Source organism: Mustela erminea, chromosome 4 (genome assembly GCF_009829155.1).
Source record: "Mustela erminea isolate mMusErm1 chromosome 4, mMusErm1.Pri, whole genome shotgun sequence".
Classification (NCBI taxonomy): Eukaryota; Metazoa; Chordata; class Mammalia; order Carnivora; family Mustelidae; genus Mustela; species Mustela erminea.
In genome coordinates, this window is record NC_045617.1 from 56,647,816 (window position 1) to 56,674,059 (window position 26,244).

At 36.0% G+C, this 26,244-nt stretch overlaps 1 protein-coding gene and 1 pseudogene across 5 annotated transcripts in view; one reads left to right on the forward strand and one right to left on the reverse strand.

Annotated features, from left to right (window-relative positions):
* GRM1 (glutamate metabotropic receptor 1) overlaps positions 1-26,244 on the reverse strand; it is a 407,487-nt gene that overhangs the window by 152,529 nt on the left and 228,714 nt on the right. The gene's annotated exons all lie outside the window — the stretch shown is intronic.
* Positions 16,255-16,659, forward strand: LOC116587884 (annotated as a pseudogene).

Consider the following 26,244-nt stretch of genomic DNA (forward strand, 5'->3'; position numbering starts at 1 on the left):
AGATAAGGAGTAGGTAACATGTCCTATGAGTGAATTTATGTTGTCGTAGAACAACTTAATTTCCAAGAGATCTTAATTAAAATAATACCTTTACCACTTTGCAGCTGTATGACCTTGGTAATTTAACTTTCTAAGCCAAATTTTTCTCCACTATAAAACAAGATTAAGAATACATCTCTGTGTTGTACTGAAAATTAAAGGCCAACGATATTATATTTAAAGTACATGGCACAGATTTTGGTAGACTTTGGGTCTTCCAAATAATATGATTTGAAGAAATATAGTATTTCTTTTGGGGTTCTTTATCACATGGTTATATATGCTAATAAACCAATGAGAGAAAAAGCAATCATTTCAATCTGGATGCCAAATTATCTAAAATAACTAAATATTGAAAAATTGATAATAGATATAAAAATATCTCGGATGATCTAAAGACAGGTAGTATGTTTTTAATAAATTCTTTTGTTCTTAATACTGGACAAACTTCAATACCGTATGGAATTAAAAGCTAAATAAATACAGACTTTCAGTGGCATCTGAACTGAGTCTTGAAAATAAAACAATAATCTTAATGAGGACAGCACAATAAGAAAAGGAAACAAAATGAGAAAAAAAGTTCAAGGCAGAAAAACTTAATTTTTTATTTGAACAGCTGGATTTTTCAGCAGATGAATGGTCTGAGCTTTACAGACTGATACTCCTGTTCCAGAGTCCCTGCATGTATAAAGGGTCCCATGAACATGCTTGGCACCCACTGGCTGTCATTCACTTTCTTCAATGTTCTTAATTTTTCCCTCCTCAATTCCAAATTCCAACCACTTTAAATGGTCTAAATTAAGCCCATCTTGCCTACTGTAACTCACGGTGACAACTCCCACTTTTGAATTCCTATACTATTTACATTCTTTTTCTCCTCCAGTTTAGCTTTTTGAAATAAATATCCACTCCATTTAGTTTTTTACAGTTGTCACAGTGCTCACAGCAGTCCTTCAACAGAAATGTTTCAATGAAGTCTTTTATGGCTGAACACCAATTTCTGAGAATAATTAGACACTAAGATCCCTGTCCTAGTGCATTTCAATTTCATGTTATCATTATTAAAGCAATGAGTCTTCTTCGAACTAAGCTGTCTTCTGTCTCTGCATTCATAAATCAGGTATTCTTTTACTATTCCAAGCCTGTATCATTGAAGTGAGATAAATATTAATTACTAATATATTAAACATTCTGAAACATGCAAATAAGCATCATAACAGCAGTGACTCTTATATTTGCTTCTAAAACAATCAAGGACATTTTCTTCTTTTGCAAGTACATTTTTTAAAAATATTTTAAGAATAAGAATGATTAGCAACAGTTGACAATTTGTCCTAGTCAGAGACTTTGTAGCCAAACTAAATACCTTATGCATAAATGTAAACATCACTTCCAAATTACCTATTTCTTAAGACTATGGAGGTTATATTTTCTGCAATGTTCTTTAAAAAAAAAACAACAACAACTAGATTGATTTTTATTGAAATGGCTCAAAGATCTGGACAATATGTGTTGCAAGTATGCAATTTTTAAAAAATATTTTGATGTTAATTTAATTGAAAACATTCAGATAGAATATAAAAATAGAGTGAAATAGACTACTTGCCATTATTTTTTCCAAAAGTTTTCACTTATTCAAAAGATACCCTGAGGGATTCCTGGGTGGTTCAGTCAGTTAAGCCTCTGACTCTTGGTTTCAGTTCCATCAGTATCTCAGGGTTCTGAGATCAAGCCCCACATCATTTGAGAGAGGGGTCTGCTTAAGATTCTCTCTCTCCCTCTGCCCCTCCCCAATGCATGCCCTAACTCTTTCAAATATATAATTGTTTTTTAAAAAAAGATACTTCGGCAACATTCCTGTGTTTGGTACCTCTAAGGCTGAACTAAAATGCATGGACCTTAAAAATAAATAAAAGGCGCCTAAGAACTTCAAAAGGCACATCCTTGTTGAAGTTACATAATAAAAAGACTTTACATTTGTTCTAACAGGAGAACAATTTGCAGAGAGGCTAACTCTGTAATACATACTTTATTCCTACACATCCACACAATCGTATGTATTTGAAGAACATTTTAAGAAGGATAAAGTGTTGAATTCCATTACCAGGAACACACAACAAATACTGTGAATGTTTCAACATTCAAAGCAAAATGAAGGTAGTCTTCTCATAATTGCCTTCCACTTAACATTACCTCTAATAACCCTCTAACAATTATCCATCTGGGAAAAAAAAAGTGGGGGCAAGTTCCAAAGCACTGAATCCAATCCTTTGTACTGTTGCGCTGTGAGCAGCCGCCTTTAAAGGGGGCATTTTGCATATATCCTCTGATTTATAAAAGGAGTACTTTCTAAATCTTAATCTGGGGAAATTAAAAGAGAGATCACGTGACTGCCATTAAAAATCTATGAGAATGGTGCCACATAAGCCTTTGGCACCACTGAGAGTTTGTAAGGGTAAGAACCAATTGAGTGGGTGTTTTTGCTCATTGTGGTTAGATTTCAAGACATTTAACTGATATTTTAGAAGACACAGGCAACAGTATTTACAATAAAGGTATTTAAGATATTATCCCAGATTCTTTTGCAGTGTTTTTGCTTTATGTTTGGAGAATACTTCCTTCCAGTGACTTATTTTCTCATGTAAAAAAACCTGTGGAATTTTTTTCTTCCCCACTGGGGCTCCACCCTTTTCCCAGGGCATGGTCCAAGTGTTCCATTGGCCCCTCAGCCCATCAGCCAAAGGGTCCTCACTGTTTGAGTCCTACACCAAGGAAGTCCATACTATTCACAGAACCAATGAATACAGTCACCTAATGCCCTAATAAAAGTGCCAGAATGATGAGGGAATAGAAAGCAAGCTGAGGACAGCACAAGTTGACACCCTACAACCTCCCCCTACCACCCCACTTCTGGGTAGGACAGGGGGGACATTCTTCCCCAAATCTCCCAACTATCTTAATGTTAATGCCTTTCTAGAGGGGAAAAACAACCTTAACTTCACAATGGCAAGGTCCTGGGTATCCTGTAGGTCCTCTTTAGCGTATGAAAGTTCTTTCAAACGCTCTCTTTTCCTTACCTCCCCCAATCCCATAGTATATAATCAGCCACCCCTCACAACCTGGGGGCAGCAACTCTTTCTGCCCAGGGGTCCTGTCCCCATGCTTTAACAAACCACCATTTTGCACCAAGAATTCTTTCTTGGTCATTGGCTCAGGACTCTACCCCACGGAACCTCACTTATATTCTAAAACTTCATCAAAAGGACCAAGAAAAGGAGGGCATTAAATTTTGTTGCAAAAGTAAATTGACATAGAAATATCTTCTTATGTAGAGAGTTAGTATTCAAATAACTTATGCAATATTCTTCTTGGATTCATTGAACTCTAGGCTAACTTTATCAACTTGTGGTGTAGGCAAAAACTGACTTTTGTCCCCAGACTATTTTCATTTTATCTCACATATTCTATGATCTTTTTGTTACAATGATCAAGTAGGTTCCTATTGCTTATTTTAGGAATAAAGTCTGCATTTCTTTACAAGGCATTCATAAGACTCCATTTATGGCCGCAAGCCTTGTTTTCTTGTTTTTTTCACTTCCTGCCTCACAGTAAATTCCTAAATAGCACTGGTCAATTCCTAAATAGGATCAAATCTTTTAATTTTTAATCTCTGGAACTCTGTCTTTACTATTAACAAAAATTCCACAACCCTTCTGCAAAAGCTGCCTAAATCTTACCCAATAATCAAGATGATGAGGGAACAGAAGGAAAGCTGAGGACAAAGCACAAGCTGACACCCCTCAAACCCCCTACCCCAACTCCTGGGTGGGATATGTAGGACCTTCCTCCAGGAAACTCCCAATGTCTAACCATTAATGCTTTGCTAGAGGGAAGAACAACTTTAGCTTGATAATAGCAAGGCCTCCAGTATCCAGAGAGTCTTCTTTAACATATGAAAGTCCTTTGGCACATCTCCCTTTTCCTAACCTCCCCCAAATCCCAAGTATATAATTAGCCATTCCTCACAACCCCAGTGCAGTAGCTCTTTCTGCCCATGGGTCCTGTTTCTGTGCTTTAATAAAATCTCTTTTTTGCACCAAAGATGTCTCAAGAATTCTTTCTTGGTTGTCAGTTCCAGACCTTACCAACCTTCCAAAACTACATCAAAGGCATGTGAAACATACTTTACAAAGCTCCTATCAGTCCTCACACGCCTCTTTAGAAAAACTTTTTAAATACTCTCATGATGTTCATAATGTACTCTATGGACCACAGATATTTGTTACATGAGGAATCTACCGGAATCATTCAGTAATGTGTTTATTCCTAAATACTGTTTATTAACTCTACCATTGTAGGCACTAGAAAAGACACTATGCCTTTAAGCAACTCACAATCTGGCAGTCTATAAACTATCCAGGTGCAAGGATAACTTCTATGTTCATGTCCAACAGAGTAAATAACTTTGTATTTCAAACATAAAATGTGGCCAACAAATGGTTGCTGATTGAAACTCATGTGATAAAATAAATCCTAGCTCAAGCATTAGGAGATTATCATATTAATATACTAAGGAGAATTTGCATTTTTAAAAACAATGAGCTCAGAAGAGGTCCCCAAGCATCCTTCAGTGATGTTTTGGGAAGATGAATTTTTTTTGAGCTTCTCAAATTACAGAAAATAGCTGAATACCTACTTCATGCATCCATCATACTCATGGGGGATGTATTACTATAGATCCATATGGGAAGGCAGAGATAACATGGCTCTGTATCTGGACATAGTCTTAGAACATAGCAAACACTGATAGAATGTAAAAGTGTGGAGGACCACTGGGCAAAATTGAAAAGGAACTACCATTTTTTTCAGAACTATGGCTACAGGCAGGAATACACACCTTGACAAAAGCTGCAAATTATTGTTTCAATAAAGGACTACCATATTTTGGAATTAAGAATTTTTGCCGTATCTGTCCACTTGATGAGGGAGCAGGAGGCTGGCTGAGGACAAAGCAAAAGCTGGCGCCTTGCACCCCCTCTTCACCCACTCCCCTCCATATGTGTAGCATTCCGCAGGCACCCCTGACTGCCATAAAACAATAAATAGTTAACTTGCAGGGATCGCAGTCCTGCAGAACAGGAATCTTCCTTGCTCTACAGATGTCCTAGAGACCTAAACAGGGAGGTTACTTTATCAATAGCACAAATTTCCAGAGGCAAATAGCTCTCGGTTCCTGAAGCCCTAATGTCTCTCTCCCTCCCCACCATAAACTGGAGGAGGCTGAGGTAGAAGGGAATGTAAATGATAGCCAGATCATAATACCCCACCAAGAATCCCCCAATTATCTTGATGTTAGTGCCTGACCTAAAGACGACATTGATCAAGCCATAAGGGCAAGGACTCCCCCCCCCCGGCACCTTCTAGGCCCTCCTTAACATGTGAGAACTCTGTCGAAATCTCCCATTCCGTCACCACCTCCCCCCAACCACGAGGTATATAACATGCCGACCTTCACAACCCGGGGCAGCAGCTCTTCCTGCCCACGGGTCCTGTCCCCGTGCTTTAATAAACCACCATTTTGCACCAACGACGTCTTAAGAATTCTTTCTTTAGTCGTCGGCTCCGAACCTCCTCACCCCACCGAACCTGACTTAGGTTCTGGGACTTCATCACACTGAAGACTCATTCTTCTAATAGAAGATTCAGCTGATAAATCATAAAGAAGCAATATCTGTGAACTATGAGATTTATTTGTAATAGCCATTTAATGGACTACACTCCCTGAGAAGAAATTGAAGTCTCTTGCTTGGACAGCTACTCTTCATTCTTTTCTACGAACAAGGCAAGCAATTTTCAAGGAGACAAATAACCAACATTTAGAAAAATGTAACACTATGCTACAAAACCTAATGGCAGGCAAACCTCAAAAGACTTAGAAATTTGGTTTGACTGAGATAAATATCCAAAGGACCACCTGCCTATCAGAAGCCTTTCTGGAGCTAAGTTCCCTCCCTCCCTCCAGGACTCCCTAAGGGGCTCCTTTATCTTCTTTCTGGCAGTCTCCTTCTCCACCCTCCTTCACCAGCTTCCCAACAAGGCTCTTCAAAGAACCATAATAAATCCCTCCCACCTCATTACTCACAGTCTTGTTCCAGGCTTTAGGCCAAACAGCCCTGGCAATCTCTCTGGATATCCTCAACTGGATATCACTAGAGCTTTACTTAAAAAAAAAAAAAAAAAAAAGATAAAATATTAAAAACTCAGCAGTTAGGAGAAACCATAAGTATGATCGTCCCGAAAATGGTGTTTATGAAGCTGAGTATGTAGGATCAATTTCCATGTGGATTAGGCCAATTCAGTTTCTCCTGGACCAAGACTGACCAAGAAGTTCAGATGGCACATAGGAGGAAGGGGAGGAGGGAGGTGGAAGAATGGGAAACTTCAAAGGGTTAGCAGTAACTCCGGCTCTGTGTCTACAGGGAAGATGCCCTTCACTGATAGATTTTTCTCCGCCTTTGCTTTGGAATTCTTTCCCACAAAACTTAATTGGGGCGGGGGGGGGGGATCATTGAAAAGCAACATTTCTTTCCAATATTGCTCTTAAAATATTGACATAGAAAGTTCTTCTGCCAGTAGCAAATAGACAAAGTTTTAATGAAGGATTTAAAGGCACTGAACCAGATAAAAATGCTTACTGAGTTCTGCATTGCTTCATTTTATTTTTAAAATATCTTATATGCTAAGCATGTCTTTGGGGGGTGAAATAAAAGAAAGGAAAAGGAAAAAGAAAATGTTGCATCCTGAATCTCTTTTTAGGAAAACAATTTTAATAAGTGCCTCTCTCTCTCTCTTTTTTTCCTGAATTCTTGAAATCAAAAAACTTTTTTCCTGTTCAGGAAAAAGTTCATCCACCTAAAATGTAATTTTTCCAGCTAGCATATTCTTCCGACAGATGAAAATATAAATCTTTAATTTACCATATGCAAAGAATATATAAATTTAGGCTTTGTCAATGCCATTTTGTATCTGAATTCCATGAAAATTGATTTTCTACCATTTTTTTTGATTCATATCTAAACCGATAACTTTTCTCCAGTACATTGTTAGGAGTGAGTTGGACAGTTAGGTAGTCAGGGCTGGGGTCCACAATGAGAAAATATGGAGTCAGGACAGCTAAAATAAGACAGTACCAACACCCTGTTTTGCGGTTAGACAGGACCACCCTAGCATTCTGCTTTACAGCCTTTACAGCCTTTACATTCTGCAAAATGCCTTAAAATAAGACAACTAACCACAAAGTGTCTGTTACTATCACAGGCAAGGGGCAGTTAAGACATAAGCCCCCAGATGTCAGCAAAAAAGACCATCAGCCCATTGACTTTAACTTAATAGGTAGACAGAAACGTGACCAAAGCCTGATTGGCAAGACTCAGCACATTCTGATTGCTTACGATAGTTCGGCAAAAGAGCTCATAAAAACCCCTAAACTTGGAAACCCCAAGGGCCTCCCTCCCGTCCTGAACTTTGTATTGAGCTTTTGCTCAATAAACTTTGCTTTTCTGCCCACCACTCTTCATCTAGTCCACAGCTTCATTCTTCAAAGTGCCATGACTAAGAACTACAGGCACCAAGAACAGAGAATTCCTGCAACATTATTTCATTTAATCCAGTTTGGCAAATATTTCTTGGGCACAAGCTTTCTCCTGGATTTGAGTTCCCTCACCATTCTGGTAATTGTCCTCTGAAACATGAGGTTGGTTCTAGATTTCTTTATCTGCAAAGTGTGTGTGCATTCCATGACCCCCATTGTCTCTTTCAGTTTTAAATTCTATGCCAACTCAAAGATTGTTGTGATTACATGAATAAGAGGCATGAACTCACTTTGAAACTATAAAAGGACATGTATATATGACTTAGAGACATGCAAAATCATGCATTGATGCTTATATTTTTATGAATTGGTAACTTAGGGGATCTACCTTGATACCCATTTCAGAATGGGGGCAGCATTTACCTTATGGGTCAACTGATAGCATCATAATGTCAACATTTACTTAAATTGCATGTACGCATTTCACGTGGCCTGCTTTAGAAGGAGTCTGGGTGGTAGAAAAGAAGTTCTTTCCTTAAGGGATACACGCTTGTTTTTTTTTCCTGTACTTATTAATCTTAAATATCTTTTATAAGAAAAAAGTTAATTAGTATTCTAATGAACTTTTTGCACAAATGATGGCATATTTCTTGTCTGTTATTTATTGCCCTCTCAAACATTGCAGAGTACCTTTATTAATGTCCATTTGAAAATGGCCGCAGGCTACACTGGCTGGGGAAGTCCGCAACAGACCTGTTTTCCAGATCTCCATTTCAGCTATTTGTCAAGTGGCTACCTCAGAATGAGATGAATGTTACGTTTATTTTTGCACCACAGCCTCACTGTGGGTAAAAATTTAATGCAATTTGTATGGTGATAAATGTACTGTTATTATGAAATGTGATTTTTTTTAAATGATATGCAACACAATAAGTCAACTATTTGTGAATTAATGCAGACATTCACTTGGAACTAAACAGAAGATAAAATAAGTCATGGTCAGGCTACATTTTAATTGGTATTAAAAAACTTTCAGAGTTACTAATAAGAAATTTTTCTTTAGAAAATGATAAAATTGCAGATACCAAATATAAAAATGCATTTTTAAGAAATTTGCATTTTACATTTCCTCTTGTAAAAGAAATCATTATACCAATATTGCATAGTGGCTAACATCAATGGCTCTTAAATCCGTCTGTTTAAGTTGAAATCTGTACTGCTATAGTGCTATTCCTTAGCTTACTTCTCTGTGCCTCATAGGTTAATTAAATGGTGCCTTTAAAGCACTCACTGTAGAACATGCCCTCAACAAGATCTAATTGTGAAGTAATTATCTCCATGTTGCTCATTTAGAAAAACAATGCAAGAAAGATACCTGCATACCTGTTCATCTTAGCAAGTATGTAGCACATTTTTTGTAATGGTTCTAAAGTGAGTATGAACTTGTACTCCTTAGCAGAGCAATTCTGGCTTTATTTTCTTTATTATTTTCCAGCTTTATTAAAGTATAATTAACCAAAAAAATTGTATATATTTAAAGTATGGCATTTGATACTTTGAAATATGTATACATCAAGAAATAATCACCACAGTCGAGCAAAGCTTCTTTTGTGTGGTGAGAACATTTTATGACCTATTTGTTAGCAAACATCAAGTATATATATCAGCATTGTTAATTATATCTTAATTATAGTCACATTACTATACATTAACTCTCCAGAACTTATTCATCTTTCGGAACTGGAAGTTTGTATCCCTTGACCAATACCTCCCCCTGTCCTTTCTCTAGCCCCTGACAATCCCCATTAAAACAGAGAAGAGTAAAAGTTAAATTTTTCTAACAAAATTTTATAAAAAATTATAGCCTTTTACTCACGTAGGTATTTGATAAATCCTTGCTAAATGTAATTATAACCTAGATCATGATGTTCGAAAGAATATACATTAAGTATTCTACTCTGATGAATTATGATTGTGTCTGATTTGTATTAGTTGTTTTCAAGTATATTTGTTTAAAATTCATTCAAAAATTAGCTTCTTTCCTAAAAAATACTGGGAACATCTAACAAAACCCAATGATCAGACTATGATACCTATGACTCAAATGATCTCATGATGGCATAAATAGAATGTTGATAGTGTTTTCTGAGAAAATTTTAAAATTCAGAACAATGGTTTTAATGAGGAATATCTGATGTCTTCCTATATCATTGGGATAGCCATTAGAGAAGTATAAACAATACCCATAAGTATTCTAGTAAGTCCATGTTGATTACTTAAATATCATAAAATAATAATTATCATGTAACGAGCATTCTGTTTCCAACATTGTACCAGGAGATAGAGAGGAAGAAAGACAAATGGATAATCACTTCATCACATCATTCTGATCTCACGCTTCTGTTTCATGGAAAATACAATCCACTGCTTTACTGAGAATTTATTTTAATATAATAGTTTAAGCAACAAATGTTTTTATTTCCAGTAGATCTAAAATATAACTGATATGTGGTCTTGACCGTATACTGATACTGTAGCCTGATCATGTTATGGCAGTTAAATAAATTCAAAATCCACTTAGCATATAACAATCCACTGCCTTAAAAGACAGGGCTTGATGCTGGGGATACGGAGAAAAGGAGAACCTGGGATCAGTGTCCCCAGGAGCTTAAAACTGGAATAGCAAGGTAGGGCAAAGACACACATACACATAAATTATACAAGACACAACATCATTAGTTATGAGAAAGGAAAGAAAATTCTTTCTTTGGGGAAGAAAAGTCATAACCATGTTACACAGGGAAAAGAATCTCAAAGGCTTAATTAGGAGGCAGTTTGTGAGCTAAGCCTTGATAGGATGATTTTAATAGACTTTTTAAAATATTAATCTCTACAACAGAATTTCATTTATCCCACTATTCAATATATATTTATTGGGCATCTTCTGTTAAGTATGTGGTTGTCATTGAGGATACAAATATGAATAAGTATTTGTTATCAGGAAATGCAAGAGAGATAAATAAGTAAACAGATCATAATACAATGTAGCCAGTGGAGATGATGAAGTACTTTCACCATGTGGGAAAAGGAAGAACTGAAGATTAAGAAAGCCTCATGATCTCAGGGTTCTGGAATCGAGCCCCACATTGAGCTCCCTGCTCAGCAGGAAGCCTGCTTCTCCTTCTCCCATTCCCTCTGCTTGTGTTCCCTCTCTCACTTTGTCTCTCTCTGTCAAATAAATAAAATGATAAAATATTTTTTTTTAAAGTCTTTTGGGGAAGAAGTGATGAATAAGCCAACTTTTGTTAAGACAAGTAGATATTATAGAACTCAGGGGAAGTTCTGGGAGGTGGTAATGGATTTAGTCATCAAAAACTGTAAGTTACTTATACCTTACCAAGTAAAAAACTCTTGAGCTAAGAGAAAACATAAAAAATCTTAAGAAATGTTGTTAGTTTCATGTGACTGGAAAGCATAGTGGTTAGTGAAAGTGGTCAAAGAAGGTGTGAATTGTAAGAATGGGTCAGGCATGAGCAGAGTTGTGTTGTAATAAGATCCCTCTAGAAGCAGAAGGAGAATGAATTGTTGGAAGAGGTTATTATGTTGTGAGATTAGCATAAGGAAAACAAGTTACAAAGAAAGATCAATACAGATGAGAACTGATAAGGTTCTTTACTAGGTCAGTGGGGATATGGTTGGAAATAAGTGAATGACTGCAGAGGCATGAAAGGAGTTCCAGTGGAACCTGGTGATTAGGTGTTGGTAGCGATGTAAAAAAAAAAAAGTCAATAATGGTGGCTAGTCCATTCTGATTGAATGATTAATGCCATTTGCTGGGACTAAAAAAAAGAAGTGCATCCAAGAGGAATAATAAATTTATAACCTTGCAAACTAAAAAACATCTTGTCTATTAGAAAAATATAGCACCAAAATAAAAGTAAATTTCAGATTTATAGGTTTATTTTATTACTCATCTGTACCTAATCTATGGCTTAAAATAAAGCATGGAATAGATGATATAGACCTGATCAGTCCTTTTTTTTTTTTTTTAAGATTTTATTTATTTATTTGACAGAAAGAGAGATCACAAGTAGGTGGGGGGGGGGTGGGAGGTGGGGGAAGCAGGCTCCCTGCTGAGCAGAGAGCCTGATGTGGGGCTTGATCCCAGGACCTGAGGTCATGACCTGAGCCGAAGGCAGAGGCTTAACCTGCTAAGCCAGCCAGGTGCCCCAGTAATCATTCTTATAAGGATATTAATGAAGGCATAAAGTCAGGAATGAAGACCCAAATGAAGCAGTAATCACCATCTATGTGAGGTACTACAAGAATATATGGGTATGAATAAAATCCCCATAAGATTGGGTTTAGCAAAAAAAAGACACAAAATATTTGAAAAGAGTCAAGGAAGGAGACTTTATTAACTGAGTGGCAAGAGGGAGGAGGAGAATCAGGGTACTAATGTGCTCAGGAAAGAGTTTAAAGAAGGACAAGTAGTCCAAATGCTATGGAGAGGTCAAACAAGATGAACACTGAAAATGTTTCCTTAGATTTAGCTACAAAGAGCCCGCTAGTATTTATGTTTATCTTTGAAAATTCAAAAATAATACTACAAATTATTTGTGGGTCCATACACATGTAATAAAAGTATAAGAGCATTGTCAGGAAATCCCTTACCAACTCTCAGATATAGACTAATTCAAGGGCAGAACAGCAGCATTGCTCCTCTCCATGCAACCATTTGCACTATATTTTACAAAAATAGTGCCCTAGGAGGTGAGCTACATAATGATCCAGCTCTGGGGAAATAGCAACTGAACTAGCAATTAGTAAGGGAAATAGGCTTCAAATATATCTGTAGCTTTAAAACAACTGGAAGCAAAACGACAATATATTAACATTTGTTAAATATGACTGGTGGTTACATGACTACTTGTTACATTATTCCCTGTACTATCTATATATTTGAAATATTTAAATAATTCTTTAAAAAGGCATTTTAACATTTGCCTGGCTTCTCCCAACTTTGCCTCATGTGTTTTTCCCCTTTGCTGATTTGCTCTGTATCTTTTCACTGTAAAAAAAATTATAGCCATGAGGGCCTCTACATACTGAGTGCTGTGAGTACTCCTAGCAAATCATTGAACTTGAAGATGGTCTCTAGAATCTTCTGACTCAGCTAGGTTCAGTGCACCTTCAACTGAAAAAGTCTCTGAGGGAATTTGAAGATATGCAGCCTGGGCTAACAAGTCTACTGGCAGCCAGCAAGAAAAAGCAGATCCCTAGTTCATGGTACAGACTCTGCAAGTTCATTGATAAGATGCTGCCATTGACCAGTAGCATTAAAAGTCCAGTGAGTCTTGATTAATTTGATTCCAGTATACCTCAGCTTAGTGATTCTAGACCATAAAACAAGGATACTAAAGGACAACTAGCATATTTTTGAGAAAGTGGTATAAGGCCTTTTAACAGACATGGAGCATCTGATCAGATGAAAAAACTGATACGCATACGCAATTTATCTTCTCAACTTGTTATAGATTTTGAATTCAGACACATCTAAGAACAAACCCCAAATCGATCACTAATCTTTTATATTTACAGCATCTTGGAAAGTGACTTAACATCTGAGTTTCAGCTTGCTCATCTGTGATATGACTTGCCAATAGTCTTAAATAACAGGTAAAAAATGGCACAGAATTTTATATATAATAAGCACTCAACAAGTACTGTTCATACATGATTTTGCATGTATCATAGTACACTGTATCTTCTGCATTCTGAGTTAAGAAGGCAAAAGAGCAGGCAGTGGTCAAAATTTCAAGGCACTAATCAAGACCAAAGATGTTTCTGAGAACTCAAGAGTAGGAAAAAATGAACAGGAGAGTAAGTCTTGAGAGACTTTGGAAACTACAGTTCGAACCACCTCATAAACCATGTTAGGCATGAAAAGTACGCACACATACACACATGCACACAAGCCTTATACTCCATGACAAAAAGTGATTTATATAACCATTATTCACTGAATCTAATACCCAACAGAAACTATAGTTCAAAATAAAACATTAAATAAAATAAATACATAAACATAAATAAATAAAAATAAAACTTGGAAATTTCTTAAATATTTGCTCACTTCAGCTGGAATTTCATATTTACCAACATATATGGTATTTTTAAAGTTAACTCTAATATACATTATTTTTTAAAATCACACTGAGGTCTTAATTTCATTTAAAGTTAAATTCGTTTGGATTAAAAATGCTATTTAAAAACTATCCTCTAACCATTATACTGTGTGGTAAGAATCTTACTCTTATTCTTCGTGGCTAGGCTGCATCTTTTAATGAAATCAAAATTATGATAGAACTGTTGCTAAAATTCTATTACTTGAGTGATACAATATAAAAGTATCACATTCCAAAACTGGATTACCTAATGAATTGAGAGTATTGAATATGCCTATCTAATTTGCTCTATCAGTAAGTAAAATTTCCAAGCCATCTAGTCTTTAAAATGAATACATTTCCTCTTTTAATAATGGCCATCTCTAAATATCAGGGAGTACAGCAAATGCTTAGTTGTAGCATTATACTTTTCAAGACAATGATATTTATTTAGCAAAAATTGAATTCTGTGATTTACTAGAATTAAATCACTACTTACGAACAGGAACAATATTAATATACAGTTTTCATTAAGATGCTAATTTATTTAACATTACTTATCTCTCTAGTGAGTACACATTCTATAAAAAAACAGAATCCTGAAGTAATGTAATTGCCAAATATTCCCTGCAGTATAAGAATTGCACACATTCTTTCAAATTGATTTGTAATGGCATTACAGCAAAAGGCTAAGAACTCATGCATTAGCCTACTTTTTTTTTTTTCTTATGAGAAAATTAAAGATACAGGTATAAATGAAAGACTTGATATTTCTACAACTGTGTACTTGTTTTTTGTGAAAATAGATTAAAATAGCCTAGCCATTTTGTTATTTTTGTCCCTAAAATCATGTAGAAATTTTAGTCATTGCAATACAAAAGAAATCAAGATGCAAAAGGTTATGGTGCTCTCATACAGACAGACATAGAAAATACTGTGTTAAAGCAATAAATAAATGTATGCTTCTGTGCATGGTAAGATAAGGATCTAATCTGGAGTCTTTCTAAATTACTCTTTATTAGCACACTGTAGAATGATGTCAAACTAAAGGCTTCTGTACAGCAAAAGAAACCATCACCAAGTGAAAAGGCAACAAATGAAATAAGAAAAAATATTTGGAAATTATGTGATAAGGGGTTAATATCCAAAATCTATAAGAAACACATATAGCTCAAGAGCAAAAAAACAGTCTTATTAAACAATGGGCAGTGAAGCCAAATAGTTCATTTTTCCAAAGACATACAAATGGCAAATGATTACATGAAAATATGCAATATCACTAATCATCAGGAAAATGCAAATCAAGCCCACAATGGAGATCACCTTACACTTGTTAGAATGACTGCTATGGAAAGACAAGAAACAAAAGTATCAGTGAGTGTGAAGGAAAGGGAACTCTTGTACACTGTTTGTGGAATGTAAATTGGTGCAGCTACTATGTAAAATCTGAAGGTAGAAAGGTAGAAAGGTGAAGGTAGAAAAACTGAAGGTAGAGCTACCATATGAATCAGCAATCTTAGTTCTATGTATACATTCAAAGGAAATGAAATCAGTACCTCAAAGAGATATCTGTGCTCTCATGTTCACTGCAGCATTATTCACAATAGCCAAGATGTATAAACAACCCAAATATCTGACCATGGATGAATAAGGAAGATGTGATATAGATAGATAGATAAAGATAAAGATAAGATACACACACACACACATATATATATATATAAATATTATTCAGCCATAAAAAAAGACATATATTTGCAAAAGCACGGATGGACCTTGAGGGCATAATGCTAAGTAAAATAAGCCGGACAGAGGAAGATAAATAATGTATGATCTCACTTATATGTGGAATCGTTAAAACATACACACACACATAACACGCAACTCATAGAAACAGAAAGTAGAAGAGTAGTTCCCACGGGTTTGGGTGTGGGGAAATGGGAAAATGTTGGTTAAAGGGGACAAACTTCCAGTTATAAGATGAATATGTTTTGGAACTCTAGTGTACAGCACAGTGATTATACCTAACAATATTATATTATATACTTGAGAGAAAGAATTGGTAATTATGTGAGGTGACAGAGGTGTTAACTAACCATACTGTTGTAATCATTTCACAATATATCAGTGTATCAGATCAACATGTTGTATGCCTTAAATTTATACAATGATATATGTTGAGTTATATCTCACCAAACTGAAAAAAGTAAATAAAATTTTTGCTTACACATTCACTCAATAAATAATTTCTATTTGGTAATTACCTTTTAATGTCATTTGCCCGTATCTGTTTCATATTTGTTACATCATTACAGTGTGTGTGTGTGTGTGTGTGTGTGTGTGTGTACCCATACACATATATGTTTGTGTATATATGTCTGTATATATAGACAGAGTCTACTATGTATGTTGAGAATATATTCCTAGTTTATTGTTTTCTTTAAAATTTGGCCCACCATGGCCACCATTCAGCAGCAGGGAGGAAGATGGCGCTTAGTGAAGAACAAAGGTCCTGATGAATACATAAAGGAAGTAGGAATGGGAATGGCTCTGTGAAAAGTAGGTGTGATGGACAACCAGATTGTATCATCTCTTCTGATGGGAAAAACCTCATCATAAAAACTGAGAACACTTCGAAAACAACCCAATTTTCATGTAATCTGGGAGAGAAGTTTGAAGAAATTACAGCAGATGGCAGAAAAACTCAGACTGTCTACAACTTCACAAAGAGCACATTGGTTTAACATCAGGAATGGGATGGGAAAGAAAGCACAGTAATAAAAACAATTTGAAGATAGAAAATTATTGGTGGAATGTGTCATTAATATCGTCTCTTGTACTTGGGTCTTTGAAAAAAGCTGAGTAAAAATTCCATCATCATTTTGGACAGGAATTAGCTGTGAGGATGGGCAAGCTCAATTCAACGTGCAAATCTCCATAGTGGTTTTGTTTTGTTTTGTTTTGTTTTGTGTACTGTGTTCAATTACTTTTAACACAAACAATTGTTTGGTTAGTAACTAAATGTGTTTGTGCTAAAAAAAATAAAAGAATCAAATTTGGTCTATTATAACTTCTATAGGCAAAAAATATATAAAGAACCAATTTTTAAATACTTTCCTTCTTGATTCATTCCATTACCTTGAAATATTTATCTATATCATCTTTCAGTATACTGTTGATATAATATATACAATGTAAATTATAAATAGATACAGACAAACACACATATGGTTTTTTAATCTGTCTAAAATGTATTTGGTTTATGCTGTGAGATAAAAATTTAATGACTATAAAATCTAGTCAGATGGAGGATATATTTCTAAAACTTTTCAGCAGGTTTTTAACGTCTTAAATGAAAATGTTTATCTCTTGCCTTCACGTGAAGGGCAACATCTTGGCTGGTCATAGGTAACATACCATTTTCCTCAAAATTCCGTGAACACTTTAAAATTTTCTTCTATCATAAAAATCTGAAGCTAGCCCAAAGTTTATACTCTTGTGGTCAGTTTTTGTTTGTTTCTATTTTCTTTTCTGATCCTGGCTAGGTGATTCATAAGAATATTTTATACTTTTGAAGTTTATAAATATTACAAGGATGTGTCTAGATGTCTCTTTTCTTATTAATTTTATCTGAAGTATGGCACGCCCTTCAATGAGTCTTTCCTTTGTAACTGAAGACATTTTTCAATTGTGCTGTAAATAATTACTTGTATTCTAACAGCCTTGGCCTCTCTCATGAGAATGCCTGCCTGTAATTCTTAGTTTGCATTTCCTTCCTATTTTCTCCCATATCTATAGAATGCTTTCTCATTACTTTTATTTATTTCTTTTCTTTCTGTATTTTGGGAAACAATCATAAGCCTATCCCCCCAAAATGTGATTAAATGAAATCACATTTGCCAATAGTTTTCAATACTGGTTTTTTTATTTGAATCACTTGTGAAATTTTATAGTAGTAGTAATAATAATAAAGATGGCTAGGCTTAGGGCTATGACATTGCACAATTCATGAGACATTCTACTCTCTGCTGCTAGTGATTGCTGGAGTTGTGCAGTGATGTGGAACTGCCTAAGTCCCACTCTAGACCAATTAAATCAGAATATGGATGTGGCATAAAGTGTTGATATTTAAAATTTTTTCTCCAGTTGATACTAGTGTGAGGCCATGATTAGGAAGATAGGGAGCCAATGGCATATGCATACGGCTTAGGGCATGTTCTGAAATATACAGTGTTCAGTACATGTTAAACATCCATAGCTTCAGCATCTGCATATGCATCATCATTTAATTATCCTCAGTATCAATTTAATTCTTTAGCAGAGATTTTAATCTACTTTTACTATTTCTTTTTTTTTTTTTATTCCTTCCTTATTCAGTGTCTGTCTGCCTCATGTTCTCATCTTTTGGTGCTCTGTCCTTGTTTCGTGAAGACCATGCCTTGTTTATCCTATCAAGTGTGTCAAGAATTTTTCTAAACTTATTTTCTAATTAGATGCTATTTTCAAAAGTAAGAGCTCTATCCAGGCTCAGTTTTGCTAATGGACAAGATGTATGGCGTGGTCCCATAGATTGCTAAGAATGTCTCATCAAGTATCCAGCTGGAATGTGAACCAGCATGCACAGATTCTCAAGCATTATTCTATTGAGTTAGAGAGAGCTTTTCTCTTATCATCTCTCTCTGGTTCTCTGATTGTTTGAAGAGATAGAGTATGCTCCACAAATTGTACTGAAGTCAGAAGTATTCCAAATTCCATCCATTTTCTTTAATTTATCATTTAATAAATATTTACAAAGTCCTACTCCCTGCTAGGTAATGTCCTAGGTGCTAATGAATACAGGGGTGAACAAGCTAGAGCTTACATGTTACTGCGGGAAGCAGATAATAATTACCTACATGAATAAGATAATTTCAAATAGTGCTATTACACATTAGGAAAGAAAATAGGGCAGCATAAAAAGGGTCTGAACAGGAGCAACATTTACTTGCTGGAAATACACCTATTGGGATGCCATGTGCCACTACCAATAGTTCTGCTCTGATACTTCTTAAGATGTGGTAAGTTGTCAAACAGGTATGGAGGAGAAGTTCTATGACAGTAGTCATATACTTTTTAAATATAAAAAGACACTTGCTGAAGATACAGAGGGCCAAGACCTCTGTACCAAAAAGCAGAGAATGCAAATGTCTCCCCACTTTCCTTTAAAGTACTGGCGCTTGTTCTATTCTAAGTTATTAAGTATCTATTAATTACCAACTAGCTCTCACTTCTGTCCAAAATGTTAAATTTGCCCAAGACTGACAATAGTTCTACAGTCAAATTTAGTTGGGAAATTATTATGTTCTTTTTTTCACCATGTTAAAGGGCATTTTATGGGAAATTGAAGATAGCAACATCTATCCAAATTGGACTGACATGCTTAAACAGTTCACTTTCTTTCTTCACTCTAGGTCAGAAGCTCTATAAAACAATTCTTTGCATATGTTGCAAGGCCTTCAGGCTCTTCAGCCCACCTTCCTTTCCTACTCATTTTAAATGTCAGTGTGTCTCTAGTTTCAGTCCCCATTGCATTGTACCTGCTCCTGGCCATGCCTTCCAGATGGATGTTTTAATCAAATTGTCCCCTGGCCTTTCATTCTAGCTTCATGCCTGGACATTGTCCTTCATTTATTCCATGATCACACAGTGTGTCACCTGCCAATCAATCCTTCCTGACTCCCTTACTCAAGCCAGATTTCGTGCAGTTGATTTAGTCAGGCACCAGGATTCCACCAGTTCTTCAGAAGAGTTCAGAAGACAAGCCAGGTTAAACCAAAGGTCCCATTTAAATATTTCAGCTGATGGTTTTCACTTAGTGGCTCTACCCTGGCTGTTGCCAAGTAAAATGTTTAGATATTGAAAATAGAGCCATGAACAAGGTATACAGGTCTCTGTTCAAACGAAAGTAACAGTAAATGGAGAAACAGACAACTATTTCTATTCAACTAATTTCTAAGACAACTAAAAATTTCAAAATGGTATAATAAACATGATGATTGGAAAAATGCAGTGTTACCTGGATCAGACACCCATCCTAGATTTGAGTTGTATGAAAACTAAACTAGGATCTGATGGATGAGTTAATTAGGAGTGAGCAAAGAAAAAAATATGGGAGGGAAGAAATTTTCTAGAAGCACTAACCTTTAATCATGAGGATGCCAGGTAATGAGAACAGCAAAACTTTGCTGGGCAGACGGTTAGAGCGTGAACAGAAAAATCTTTATCAGTTCTTAGTGTACAGGATGGGCAAGAAGACTTCATTATCCTGATGTGATGGAGGCCTCCTTCATGTTAGAATTATTGTTAATTTATTCATTCAGCGATTATATCTACTATTTCAATGCAGAACATGATTTTGGGCTACAATACCAACTGTGGGAGGTATGACGTCTTCTCTCATGGATTTTACTCCTGCTGTGCATGCAGTGAGGTCTACTTATAGGCTCTTTGCTTCCAGTGACCTCTCTGAAGTCAATCTGGTGGAACAAATCCCCAGGAAGATAAGTCAAGAATAAAAAAAAATATGTAGGAAGAAAAGAGTGCAGGATATTTAAAAAAAAAAAAAAAAAAGCTTATAAATAGCAGCGCCTGGGTGCCTCAGGCAATTAAGTGTCCAACTTTGGCTTCAGCTCAGGTCATGACCTCATGGGTTGAGACAGAGCCCTATGTAGGGCTCCCTGCTCAACAGGATTCTACCCGAAGACTCTCCCCCTGTTTCTCCCCCATTCTCTCTGTCTCTTTCTCAAATAAATAAATCTTTAAAGAAAAAAAAGGAAAAGACTTAAAAACAAAAGGGAAGAAGGGAACTGAAATAAGGAAAAGAAGGAAACGATGACAGAAAACAGAAATAATACATTTATGATGGAGAAAGGAAAGGTCCATGAAAAGCTTTCTCAAGTATAACAGGCTGTCCATCTTTTATATTATGGCCTTTCTAAATTAGGTTTTGAATACCTAGTATGCCTAGCTCAATGCCTTGTGCATATCATTCCATGAAAAATATTTTATGGAATGAATTAAAGAAAATAAGCAGTGAGGGCATTGTTTGAGTGCTTACGGACTCACTTTCAATGAAAACTTTGCATGAATCTCACTGCTGCCATAATAACTACCTGCTGTCAAACCAGTATTCCAATGCTACCTTTGCCTTTAATTCGACTACAAGTTTTAAGACCTTAATCAACTTTTTCAGCCTGGAAACTTCAAGAAAATTACTCAGACAACTGTATCCACTGTGCCCTTAAGTTAAGAAATGGCTTTGGGGCGCGTGGGTGGCTCAGTGGGTTAAGGCCTCTGCCTTCGGCTCAAATCATGATCCCAGGGTCCTGGGATTGAGCCCCACATCAGGCTCTCTGCTTAGCGGGGAGCCTGCTTCCTCCTCTCTCTCTCTCTGCCTGCCTCTCTGTCTACTTGTGATCTCTGTATGCCAAATAAATAAACAGAATCTTAAAAAAAAGAAAGAAAGAAAGAAAAAAAGATATGGCTTATTACTGCAGCTAAAATCACAGTTATCTTCTTGGGGAAAAAATTCTTTTTTAACAGAGGAAAAAATAGGTAGAAAATGTGTCCAATGGGTATCCTGTATTATATATTAATCTCAATTTAAAGCACAAAATTTTTATTGAGCACTTACTAACTACAGGATCTTTAAGATTAAGATTACATGCTTAATGCTCAATAGAAACTATGGAGTTTAAAAACACAGGCTGTAACTCCTGTCCTTAAATAGGTTATAATCTTACTGTTCAAGGGAAAATAAATAGCCTATTTATAAATTTTAAAATTAGGAGAATGTGTCATCAAAGAATTGAAAAATACATACAAAAGAAGGAATAAATTATATCAGACTGGGGGTCAAGAAAGTCTTTACTGAAAAGATGACCCTGGAGGTGGCCTCAGAATATTATCAGAATTAAAAAAAAAAAAAAAAATAGGATGCCAGGGTGGCTCAGTCAGTTAAGAAGCTGCCTTCAGCTCAGGTCATTATCCCAGGGTCCTGGGATACAGCCCTGTATTGGGCTCCTTGCTCACCAGGAACCTGCTTCTCTCTCTGCCTACTGCTCCCCCTGCTTGTTCATTCTCTCTCTAGTTCTCTATAACAAATAAATAAAATATTTTTTTAAAAGAATTTTAAAAAATAAAGATCAGACACTATTCTAGATTGAATAAACAGCATAAGTCAAGGCACAGTGGCAGAAATTTATGTGCTGTTCAGGAAAAAGTCTAGTTCATATGGAGCACTAAGTAACACAAAAGCAGCAGTGGGAGAATCAGACCATGCTGTGGAGGAGCATGAATGTTTTCAGGAAAATCCACACACAAGTTTATAAATAATGGAGCAATTGTATTTGTTGTAAAAGAGAGGACACTATAAGAGCTTTTTATTAAGAAGATTATAGGCAGGAGTACATAGGATGGACAATAGAGGGACGGACTGGAATTTAAAATCAAATATAACAGACAAAAAGAAAACAATACAAGCTGAGGTTTGAGGGGTCCTAATGAGTTGGCACTCTCTTTTCTCTGGCCAACTTTTGGATCAACAAATTGATAAAGGATAGGGCAGACAAGTATAAAAAATATTGAAGGTCATGACTTAGGGATGTTGCAGCAACAGACTTCCTAATATGGAACCCCAGCATATTATAGACTTAGCCACTGCAAACTGCCCCACAAAGTTTGGGGTGTAAAGGAGGAAAGCAGAGAGAAAAGAAGAGGAGGGGGTTAAATTAAATGCCAGGGCCCTTTCTCCTAATATACCAGGGGAAGAGAGAGTAAAGGGCCAGAGAGAGGTCTGGCGTGCTATCATGGAGGACCTCTCCTTATAGGAAGTTGGCAAAGGGTTCCCCATCCGCAACAGAAGGGTTTCCATTTTATTGGGGGGGGGGGAATGATGCTGACATTTACTACCTGCAAAAACTCCCTAATGTCCCTTACTGACATTGTCTCATCTAATATTCAAGAAACCCTTGGATATAGGTGCTATTATTATTTCCGTCTTACAAAGTTGAAAATGACAAGTAAATTGGGCAAGATGGCACAGCTCCTAGTGGCAGATCCCAAACCTAAGGCCATATGGTTCCAGAATCCTCTCCCCAACTGCCATCCCAGGAGATGTCAGGAAAGGGATCTAGAGAATGCTTACTCCTCAGGGTACAGTTCCAGGACAGAGAATAGAGAAGGAGTCAAGGAACTAGAATAAAGCTTTGTGAGGGAAACCAACTGAAAAAAACACCTCCTGCAGAGTATTATCATGAAGACTCAGAACAGTTTCAGGAGACTGGTGAGATAAAGCTTGGCTAGAGACACAGAAAAGAATATATATGAAGAAGTGGAAGTAACAAGAATGCATTTTCAAGAAAGTAGCATTTGAAGGAAAGGAGAGTTACAGTATGACAGCTTATGAGAACTGGAAAGTTGAGCAAAGATGTTTTGGGCAGTTTGTTATGGTATCTGAGAAGTTTATAAGAAGAGAAGACACTTCCAGTGGAGAAGGACAATTTGAAGATGTAAAAGAGAGGAAACAAACACAGGGGCTTAGGTTACAGAAGAGGAAAGAAGAAATGAGACTGAGAAACAATATATCTTAAAATCAGAGGCATCTCTAGTGGAAAGACACAGAGTTCTTTGAAGACAGAAAAACAGAGGACTTTCGATGAGGTATACCTCAAACACAAATTGGAGAAATCACTCAGGATTTGACAAGGGTAGATTGAGTGCTGACGGCTTGAATCTAGGGGGAATTGCCACAGTTCTTGGAAATGGGATAGGGTATCAATAAACAATAAACAATAACCAAAAGATTGCTGAGAAGTGACAACCAACTGAGGCACGCTAGTGTGGATGCATGATGGAAGTTTTTTTGACATGGTTTAAGCAATATTTAGTGACAAAAAGCGATTCATAACATTTTAAACCTATGACTTTTCTTGTGTTTGAAGCATATAAACCGATTCAAGTCCTTCTGGACAAACCTATTATGAGCCTAATGCTTTGGGGGCTAAATGACCACACACACACACACACACATGAAATAAACAAGTGAATCCATTATTTTACTAACTCAAGCCACTCACTCAAAAAAACAAACCCAATATTTTAGATCAAAATACATTTTTGTACGGAAAAAAGGCCAAACACCTCTTTCGATACAGGGAAACTGAGAAAAGGTGTGCTTAATCTTCCAAGTCTTATCCCAGAGAACAGCAATAGATGCCGTGTGTGGAACAAATAATTATTCTATGCTATTTCAGAAAGGAAATCCTGGTTTTGCTGAGGCTTAAATCAGACCTTATTCTCTTCATTCTACCACTGCTTCAGTACTGTTTTTCTTTATAATCTGTTTCTTTTAAACATCCTAATTTTTAAATAAACTCCTTTGTTTAGGAAAATATGATTAACACTGTATCTCTAGGTCAGTAAAATGAAAGAGACTTCAAGTGTCTGGTTATTAGCCACTGTCTGCAGCTTTATTCCATGGGAAAGTGGGAGGGAGCATGAAGGGGGAAAGGTGGTACAAGAGAACTTGACATTTACAGAGTTCCTATAATTCGCTGATATTATATTGTAATAAAATGCTTTCAGCCTGTGTATTGAAACCCATTCATAAGTCATAAAATCAACAAGATGGCCTGTGAAGCAAGCTTTTAAAAAGTGAAATAGAATAAAATAAAATGAAACTGAGTACAACACATATGCTAAGAAAAAGTTTAGAGAAACTTTGGTCTCAGTTATATAGAAATACACACATACATAGCCATCTGTGAACCTCAGGTCATGATATAAGATGTATTTTTTTCGCTGTGGATTATGTTCAAAACAGCTCCAAAGTCATCAGGTTCATGTTTTTGGCTAGCAAGAATTCATTTTACTTTTCCGAGCGTCCAAATTTCCTTTCGAGGTCTTGAGATAGAAATTCCTAGATCAGCCTCCTGGTATGGAAGCTGAGAGAAGCCAAATCAGCCAACAAAATACTCCTTCCTGAGACTTAGAATATTGAGCAGGTGATTCAAAGATGAAAAGTTGTAAACAGTTGGCACAGACCCTTTCTAGTGGTGGCATCCAGACCTGTTTAGGTTGGTGGTTGCTGTGGTTCCTGTTGCCGTAGTTTCTGCCCGTTGCTGCCCATTCTCTAGCTTCTTATCAATATTTTAAGTCCTGACTTCCTTCTGATAAATCCTTTGTGCTCATTAGCTGGAATCAATTTTTATTATTCTAATTGAAGGACACTACACTTATATATTGGCTCAGTTAAGCCTCAAAACTATCCTATGATGTAGGTATTATTTTTATTTTACTGATGAGAAAAGTAAGATTTATGGTGATCTGGTAATTTTGCCAAAGGCCATCTTGCAGGTATGATATTCAGACCAGGTCACTGTGATGTAAGGTTTATCCTCTTTCTATTAAATAATGCACACTGAGCTGAAAATAGCAAACATTGATATATTTCATATGCAAAATAATTTTATGCAGAAGATTTGTCAGAGAATAGTTTTTGTTTTATTTGAGTGAATCAAAATCAAAGTTTTCCATTAACTTCAAAATAAATTCAACAGTCTTGAGATCTTACAGAAAGTTTTAAGATTATGCATGTTGAGAAAAAATATAGCTTAGACTGCTTTGCTGATATTTTCATTGATTTTAAGAAAGAAAGGTCTATTATATTAGTTGCATCCCATTAATCCCATTAGCAATAAACCAGAGCTCTAGAACTCTCAAGATCTATCAAATGAAGGTGAACACTCAGAAATTATCCTAAGAAATGTATCAGTGTCAACAAATAAGAGATAGACTGGATAATTCATCAACATCATAAATTCAGCTCCTCCATTCCTCTAAATCTCCTCCCCAAACACACACACATGCACACACACACACACACACACACACTCAATCATCTATTCCTGTTAAGCCTTTTTATTATCACCCCTCCACATACACTCTATAGTACAGTCTCTCATCTTCTTAGCTTACATTATCGTTAAAGCTTTTAGTCTTAAGTCAAACTTCAATTTCCTCAAATCCATGTTCTCCATTGCTACCAGAGCAGAGCATGATTCTCTTATCATTCATGCTTGAAACTCCTCATGGGCTTTCTATTATTTAAAGAATAAATTATACTATCCTTACTTTAATACATATTAGTATTCATCAATATTCATCAATATTTTAAAGCTTGGAGTTTCCCAAACACATTATATGTAGTTTTTATATCATGTTGTTTTAACTGTATGAAATGCCCTCTTTCAAACTGCCCCCCCTGGAAAAATCCTGTTGATCCTTAAAACCCCAGATTTGATGTTACCTCTTCCAGGAAGTCTTCCCAAAATTTTCTTTTTTTCTTTTTTTTTTTTTAATTTTTTCAATTTATTTATTTTCAGAAAAACAGTATTCATTATTTTTTCA